Genomic DNA, 9,416 nt, shown 5'->3' with positions numbered 1-9,416 from the left:
GGGGAAAAAAAAAAAAGCAACAGGTTTTGAAAAGTAGAGTGGTTTATGTGAAAAGATCAAAATGTTTCCCATACTTTCTCCAAAGGCCTAGGGCTCTTCTCTCCCAGGGACTGAACTTTTTCTCTGAGAGAGTAAATCCTTTAAAGCATCAGCCCTCATTTCTTTTAGGTCACTCTTCTATTTCTTGGATTTAAAGGAACCAGAGGGTCACAAATGTGGGCAGTCACTCAGAAGGAGGCAAGGGCCTTGGGCCACCCTGCTTTGGGGGAGGAGGGTGGGCAACGTGCATAAGGGCGGCCCAGGTGAGGGGGGCAGATCCCCCGGGCCCAGCCAGTGAGAAGGCGCAGAAATTCGGGGTCGATTGGGGGGTGGCAGGTGTCCCGGCCGTGATCACCTCTGACGTGCTCCATCTATGTCAACATGTACACGTACTTCCACGTGAGCGGAATGATGCTGCACGGCCCGGGATGCGGCGGTACAGCTGCTCCCCATTAGCGTGGACGCTGAAGTTAGCTTAACAGAAAACAAACTCCTTCAAATCAAGTGTAATTATTCTAGATACATAAAAGCTGCTTTCTAATATGATTTGTACAGACCCTGGAGGAACTTCTACTTGAATTGGAGGGTTTCATTTGCATTTTTGCCAGAACTACAACTGCTCAGACATTTCTACTGTGAAGAAATAAAAGGCTGAAAAAGCCCTGGAAGCCCACGTTGGCCCACGTTAGGGATCATCGCGATCGTTCCTCCTCACGGCAGGATTTTCCATTTCCTAGTGGTTTTCTAATCTTTGCACATTGGAAAGTAAAGATGCTTGGGGTTGTTTATAATAAGAGGGGAAAAAAAATTTATGGCAGGCATGGATTTTTTTTTTAAGCTTTTAAATGCCCTGGGTTGTTCTAAAATACTTTTGAAAACATTTCTTTCAGTGTTCTCTCCTCACAAAAGGAAGATTTGATAGGAAGTTTATTTTTAATGATTGGTTTTGAGAAAGCCTAATCCTGGCTTCTGATATGTAAATCTGTGGGGCGGGGCTGGGCAGGAAGGGGTCTGGGGGGGGCCGTGGGTGGGCACAGAGGTCCTAGGAGTCCAGCGTGGTGAGAGGGACGCTCCAGGGGAGCTGGGGTCGGGGCTCGGTCCTTCATCCATCTTTCCCTTTGGGGTGTGCCAATATTCCCCCTTTGTACCTTGCTATTTTTTTTTTTTTTTTTAATGTGACAAACATTTCTGCAGCCGGAGAAGAACGGATGTTCATTACCAAGTGAAGCTAACCCTGAATTCACCCAGAGGGTTCTCCAAGAGGTGCTGCAGGCCACAGGGACGGTGTTCCTTTAGGAACCGAGCAAAAGGCCTTCCTTTCAAGTGGCTTTCAGAGAGGATGGCTGAGCGTGTGACGAGAGGACATGTCAGGAACAGGCCCTATTAAAGGTGGCTTTGCTGGAGGCATGAGAGGGCCCAGAGCCAGAGACATTCTTTTTAATAAGCTTCCACCCGGCTCTGGCCTGAAAGCGGGAACGGGCCTCAGGTCAGCGCTCAGAGGAGGCACAGCCTCCCTTCCCCGGCCCAGTTGCCCGCTGGAGGGGGCGGCGTGTGTGTGCAGAGGGCCCGCTCCGGGATGCCTTTCACTTTGGGAGAAGTAAGGAATGCCCTTGACATCCGCAGGCCTCACTGGAAGTCACACCCACTGCCCCGTGTTATCCACCATTTAGCCTGAGTCTACAGCGCGCGCTGCCTCGTACCGGCCGAGGACAACTTTCCCAACCGCTCTGTGCCTCGACTTCCTCGTCTGCAAGGTGGGCGGGGCGGGGCGGGACCCTGTCTCAGGACCACCGTGATCGTCAGAGGCAGGGCGGTGTCTCTGGCTCCCTGTCGCAGGCACTCGGCAATCAGAATTCCTCCGGGCGTGGTCGTTCTGTGTGCACAGACCCAGGAAAGATGGTGCATTTCGTGGAGCTTCTTGAGAGTGGGGACTGCGTCTCCCTCTGCACCCCCAGGTCCTGGCACGCTGCCTGGAACAGACGGGCAGCGCCGAGGGGTCGTGGCTGCCACTCGGACCACCGCAGACTTGCTCGGTCGGGAGGGGCGGCAGGACAAGGAGAGCCACAGTGGCCCTTGCTTCACACAAGCGCCATCTTGCAGGGCTGCCCAGACCGGAGGCGCACTGGGTTTGCTCAAGCACGGGGCAAACTTTCAGGCCCAGGGTGAAGCCCATCACGTGTTAAACAGGGACACCTACTGGTCAAGCCTGGAAGCGCAACCCGATTCTATTAGACACTGTCGGCAATCAGCCGAAGGGCCGGGAGAAGGAGGTTCTGAGCTGGGGATCCTTGGCCCTTGAGCAGCGGTTCCCAACCTTTCTGGCACCAGGGACCGGTTTCGTGGAAGACAGTTCTTCCACGGACGGGGGCGGGGGGATGGTTTCGGGATGATGCAAGCGCGCTGCATTTACTGTGCACTTTATTTCTATTATTATTACATTGTAACATATAATGAAATAATTATGCCCCTCGCCATAACGCAGACAGGAGGTGGAGCTCAGGCGGTAATGCGAGCAATGGGGAGCGGCTGTAAATACAGACAAAGCTTCACTCACTCGCCCGCCACTCACCTCCTGCTGTGCGGCCCGGGTCCTAACAGGCCGCGGACAGGTACCGCCGCCCGGGGGTTGGGACCCCAGACCCAGAAGCTACAGAAGAGGAGATGAAGGTGAAGGAGACAGTCTTAACTTGGGAAGAGTCGAATGCTACCAAGTTCTCAAACTGCTGGCGACAGGCCACAGCACCCCTTCCCAGCGGACTGTGACCCTACGAGTGGCTCTGCTCGCCCAGCACTGTGACGAATCTGTGTCCATCCACCCTCGTTATCTCGTCTGGGCTCCGCGGCCCATCACAAACGTACGACTGACCAGGGCCAGATCGCTAATGCCGGCACGAGGAAAATAGGACGGGGCTAGAGGAGATCAAAGCCACGGCCTTGGTGTTTGATCAGTCAGAGAGGTTCCCATCCCCACCAGGACGACAGCAGAAGAAGTCAGTGGGAAAACAGGATTCGGTTTACGGTGATCTTTGCCAGAACCCGCTGTTTCATGCCCCTGCCTCGACCTTTGCTCTCGGAAGGAGTCGTGCGCAGGTGACCTAATGAGGCTGTGCACGTACGTGTTTCTACGACCACTCACTGAGCACCTACTGTGTGTGGTGGGCACTGTGCTGAGACTGAAGTCCTACTGGAGAGGAGTGAAGAGAGGACCAGAGTCCTTCAGTGCCGGTGGGGGATTGGTTCCAGGACCCCGTGCGCACACCAACATCCCAGGGCGCTCAAATCCCTCACTTTTAATGGCAGAGTACAGGCGGGCCTCCGTAGTCGCGGGTTCCGTATTCGCGGGTTCCATTTTCGCGGGTTCGAAGCCTCAGTCTGTTGACTCCGAGGATGTGGAACCTGAGAATACGGAGGCCGCCTGCGCTTGCATCTATTCTAGTGCTCACCTTGTGTCAGGGCCGTCTGAGCAGCTCAGTCATACTCATCACTGGTTAGCCCTGTGGCCTTGGTCAAGACACTTAAATTCTTAGTTTCTTCCTCCGTAAAGTGAGGGGTTGGACTAGATCCTCTCCAAGGTCTCTTTCAGCAAAAACGTAAGTACCACGCTCCATGTGGAAAAGACCAGGTGGCCGCCATCGCTCTGGATAAGCACAGTGTCGCTCCAGAGCAGGCACAGGGGTCCTCGCCATCTGTCCTGACCATGTCCTGCCACATCACCTGCCTTTCACACACAGATGTTCCCCCGCCCCGTTATCAAAAGCCCGCTCCCCGCTTGCGAGAGCTTCTCCAGGTTGGTGCCGCCCGTTTCTGGCAGGCTGCCTGTCAGAACTGCCTGGACGCCACGCCTGTCCCGGACGCCAAGGAGACAAGTCGGGGACATGACAGCACTTCCTCTCTGCTCTGAGTAGCCCCCAAAGGGCAGGAGGAAGGCTGGCTGTTTGAGGCGGAAGAATAAAGAGAGGCAGAGTGCTTTTTCTAGAACATTCATGGATGGCATGGTGGCAACTCCTCCCTGAAGTTCCAATAAGTCACCCTAATGCCGGCTTCACATCTGGGGGGATCTGTGGGCCCAGCAGAACCGCAGCCGTTTCCAGATCTTTTGAGAAGACGATCAGGCATGAGCCTTAGTGTCTTAACATTTTTGTAATTATTATTTCTCCATTGAGATGGAAATGTCTTTCCTCCTACCCTGATTTACTTGTAGGTCTTCTGTTGTTTTAAAAAAAAAAAAACAGGAGAGAGACTGTTTGGAACAGTTTGAAATATCTTTAAAGGCAGACTCTTCACCCATTCAACTAAATCGGAGTCAACTCCCCTACAAATAACTTATAAACACTTCTTTGGAGTATGACATTTTCAAAGCAAAATTCTTTTCTTTTTTCAAAAATACCACAAGCAATGCATTGAGTTCAGGGAATACTGCCTGCCAAACTGCAATTTTTAGATTTAACCTTTCTTCTTCTTTTTTCACGGCTTGCAAAAACATGCTTGAAACTCTTCAAAAACCTTTTCGGCTTGAAAGTTTGGGAAAGAGTCTTAACTGATGAAACCCTCAGTTCTTAGCTTCCCTGTGTCTTCCCTTCCCCCTTTCCTGATTCAGGAGAGAAAAGATCCCTGCCTAGTCACCGAACAAGGTTAACTCTAAGCAGGTTGGGGAGGGCCAGGCACCCGGTGCCGGCTGCTCCCTTAATAGTGGCCGCACTACCTGAGTGACTGTAATTAACTCACAGGTTTTGGGGCCATTAAAAGTGAGAAGCCCTCAAATTGTGCTTGTGTAGAAAGATGATATCAAATGTACCCCCTTACCCTTGCCTCAGGGCAAATCAGCATTGTATAGTCAATTCTGCCAAAGAAATTGAAAATATATCTACAAAGTGGAACTAGTGGCTCGTCAGTATGAGAACTGAACTTTTAAAAGGGTGTTGATAAAATACTTGTTAGGACAGGAAAATTGGATTAGTGGTGGTGTTCTGGGCATGACGTCCTTTGGGCCGAAAAAAAAAAATCTTGTTCTGTTTTTCCTGGAGCCCAGAAAAGCACTCTCCGCCCAAACATCAGCCCTTAATCTTATTTTCTTTTTCGCTAGCGTGTATTTTATTAACCCATTTTCTCATTTACCCACTTTGAATAGCTCAGTGGGTAGCATCCTTCTTAGAAAGTGAAAGCCTCCTTGGAGATGCTGTGCCTGCGCGGAAATGCACACCCGCTCCCAGGCCCGGTGCAGCGAAGAAAAGCCCCTCTGTAATCCTGTCTGGTGGAGCCGCACAGCGAATTCCAGCCTGCCGGGAGTGCTCGGGCCTTATTAAAACATGCGCCGTCAAGGAATGCAGCTGGGAGCAGGCTGGCAGTCTGCGGCGTGATTAATATCTAGGTGGGGATGAGAAGCAAGTCTTTCCCATCCAGGGCCGAGGCCAAGGCAGCTGCTCCCCACGCATCTGCCCCCTGGCAAAGGGCTACCATCCCCAGCACAGCAGTATCGAGTGCGCGGTGTCTCGGGGGCATCAGGTGCAACTCGCCTTGGGCTCTGTGTCTCAGGAGACCAGCCTGGGGTTTAGGTTGAGCCAGGGGACCTGAGTTCTCACCTCAGCCGTGCTACTGTCTTGAGACGATGAACTTGGACACCACTTTCCTTCTCGCGGCTGACTTACAGGGCTAGAGTCCTGAGTGATCTCACTGTACAGGGAAGTCGTGAAGAACCACAGGACAACGCCCAATTCTAGGTCCCTTGGAAGGAAGACGCAGACACATTGTCCCTACTTTAAAGGCAGAGCCTGAAGGCAGGGGGTACTTTTATTTCCCCCCAATTTCCCATCCTGACTCCTGAAAAAGTCTGCTCCACGGTCTCTCTGTGAAGCCGAGACAGGGTGGAGGCTGGGGAAGAGTGGCCACAATTCAATCCCGCCGGCACGAGGACCTACTCTGCGCCTCCGTCCGTGCTGAGTGCTGGGGTGACGAACAGGTACAGTGTAATCGCTCACCAGTGGAACGCAAATGATCAGTAAACCCACGAGGGTTAACACCACATGGCCCCCAGAATGGCTTAAATTTCAAAGACTGACAATACGTGTGTTTGCAGGCACATGAAGCACTGAGAACTCCTGTACGTTTTGACAGGAGTGTAAATTGGTTCAACCAGTTTGCAAAATCATTCAGCAATATCTCCCGAAGCTAAGCCTACGTCTGTCCTATGTCCCAGTAATTCGACTTCTGGTACATGTCTAGGGGAAATGACTGCACACGTCCACCAAAAGGTACGTACGATAATGTTCATAGTAGTTACGTTCATAATCGCTCCAGACTGGAACCCAAAGATCCATCAGAAGGTGAAAGGATAAATAGATTGGGGGGTATTTATACAACGGAATACTACACAGCAATGAAAAGGAATTAAGTACTAGTACAAACAGTAACACAGCTAAAACTCACAGATGTCTTGTTGAGTAACAGAACCCAGGCACAAGAGGGCATGCTATATTCCATTTATATGAAGTGTGAAACAGGCAACTTAACTTTGGTGATAGAAGTCAGACTAGTGATTACCTCTGCTGCTGGGTACTGAGTGGGAAGGGGCATGGGAGTACCTTCCGAGGTGATGGATTTGTTTTACGTCTTCGTCTGGGTGATGATTACATGTATAAAAATTAATCTAGCTGTACACTTCAAGTTTGTGTTCTTTACTGTATGCAAATTATACCACAAGAAAAATCTAAATAAAACCAACCAAAAACATCCCCTAAACTTTTCTTATATGTTTCCTTGGTCTTCTTAATCAGACTATAAATATCTGTTAGAAAAAAAAATCCAACAAAATGAAACAAAATAGACACAGATGTGACAACACTGCATAGAACTAACCACACACATCCAGTGCTCCCAAGCCACGCTGTGGAAGTGGCCAGGCAGACAGGGAGGGGCAATCTGAAAGGATGCTCACATCTTTCCTTTTCAGCACTTCAGAGATGATCCCTTGTCTTCTGGTCCCCAGAGTTTCTGATGAGAAGCTAGCTTTCATTCATAACATCATTTCCCGGTTATAATGTCTTTTTTCTTCAGTGGCTTTCAAGAATTTTTCTTTATATCTGGTTTTCAATAGTCTATTATGTACCTAGCTATGGTTTCTTTGTACTGTTTATTCTGCTTGGGATTTGCTGAATTTCTTTGATCCGTAACTTAATGGTTTTCACCATATTTACCAAATTTTCAGCCATTATTTCTTCGATATTTTTTCTTCCTTATTCTCTCTCTCCTGTGCTTCTAATTACACATATCTTCTAACCCACATTATTGTTCCAGAAATCACAGAAGCTTTACTCGTTTTTTGCAATATACTTTTTGTTCTCTTCAAATTACATGCTGTTGATCTAATTTTCAGTTTACTGACCTTTTTTCACTCTCTCCAAATCTGTCGTCAAGCTCACCTAGTACAATTTTCATTTCAGATACACTTTTCAGTTCTAGAATTTCTGATTAAAAAATTGTTTTTCTACTTCTCCTCTCAGATTCTCCATTTTTAAATTCATTGTGACTATCTTTTCCTTTAAGTCCTTGAACAAGATTATAAAAGTTGCGTTAAAGTCGTTGTTTACTAATCCCAACATCTGAGTCATTTTGGGGTCAATGGCTTTTGATTGTTTTTTCTTTTGACTAAGATAATATTTTCTGTTTCTCTTCACGTCCTGAAATTTTTAAACTGGATACTAGACATTGCGCTTTAAACACTATAGAGCTTGGATTTTATCTTCCTTTGACGATCACAGCTTTTTTTTTTTAAGCAGGCAGCTGACTTGATGGGACTCACACCCTAACCTGTATCTCTCCTGTGGTAGCTGTGCTGAGACACTTGCTCCACACTTGCATTTTCCAGCAGTTGCTTTCTGTGCTCCTTGGGGTCTCTCCACACATTGACAGTTCAGGGATCCGTCAAGAATTGGAGATAAGTTCATCTGCAGATTTCGAGGTTCCCCATCTGTGGCTCCCTCTTTTCCTAGATTTCTCCTCCATTTCTGGCCACCCTGGCAGCCCCACTTGTGTCTTCTGATACCTCAAAGAAATAAGAGTATGGGCTTCTGCTTGAGCTCTTGTCTCCCCAGGTCCTGTAGACTGGAGGTTGCCCTCGGGGGGAAAACAACAAGACTATGGGTCCCCGTTCTGCTTCCTTCTTTCAGAGGTTGACTACCTCCAGATTATTCCTGATTTTGGCCACTCTCTAGTCTCTCCAAATATTAGAGTTTTTTTTTTTTTTTTTTTTGCTGTGCTGTGTGGCTTGCAGGATCTTAGTTCCCTGACTAGGGATCAAACCTGGGGCCTCGGCAGTGAGAGCACAGGGTCCTAACCACTGGACCGCCAGGAAATTCCAAAAATACTTGCTGTTTTCTTTTTTTAATGATTTTGTCAAGAGTTTTTCATTGATCTCTTCCAGAGAGTTAGTTCAATACAAGCTGCTCCACCATTACGAGAACTGGAACACAACACACTCTTTATGCTTTTTATCCCCTAATCTTTATACAATGAACATCCTCCTTTGTCCAAAGGTATAAGAAAAACTGTGGTGTAAAGAAGACTCTGGTGTAGGAACACCTAGGGTATGTGTACGTTTCTGTGTGGGGAGTACAGAGGAACCAAGGAGGATGGCATCTAGGCAGATGGCCAGGTCCACTCCTATTTGGAAATTTCCTAAGCATCTGTAGGGGCAGGGAATTGAGGTAAACACCAGGGATCCTTCAGGACAGAGACCACATCGTCCATACTTCTGTGAGGCACCAGGGCCAACAAAGCACCTTGCACAAAATCAAAGGTCAACAGATGTTGACCTGAACTGAGTTCCTGCTCTCAAAGAACTTAACATGCCCTTAAAACAACAATAAAAAACCCCTTTTCACCCAGAAACACAGCAACCTATGGAAGATGATTCATCCCCATTTGGAAGTAGCTGCGTGGTAGAGAGTAGATCAAAAACTTTACATCTAATCTTATGTCTATCCCTAACAGGCTGTGTGATAGTGGGTAAGTTCCTCCCACAATTTGGTCTCTGTTTCCTTATCTTCAAATACATAAGGGCCCTGCCATGGCACCCAGCTCCCATTCTGTGGTCATGAGCTCCAGCTCTGGGAGGAACTTTTTTTAATTAAAAAAATTTTTTTTTAATTTTTGGCTGCATTGGGTCCTTGTTGCTGTGCGTGGGCTTTCTCTAGTTGTGGTGAGCAGGGGCTACTCTTCATTGTGGAGCACAGGCTCTAGAGTGCAGGCTCAGTAGTTGTGGCTCACGGGCTCTAGAGCGCAGGCTCAGTAGTTGTGACTCGCGGGCTCTAGAGCGCAGGCTCAGTAGTTGTGGCTCGCAGACTCAGTAGTTGTGGCTCGAGGGCTCTAGAGCGCAGGCTCAG

This window comes from Aethalodelphis obliquidens, unplaced genomic scaffold (assembly GCF_003676395.1).
Source record: "Aethalodelphis obliquidens isolate GAN/ISIS:26980383/991018 unplaced genomic scaffold, ASM367639v1 scaffold44, whole genome shotgun sequence".
NCBI classification, from domain to species: domain Eukaryota; kingdom Metazoa; phylum Chordata; class Mammalia; order Artiodactyla; family Delphinidae; genus Aethalodelphis; species Aethalodelphis obliquidens.
The sequence above is the reverse complement of the archived record's forward strand: the minus strand, read 5'-3'. Positions refer to the sequence as shown.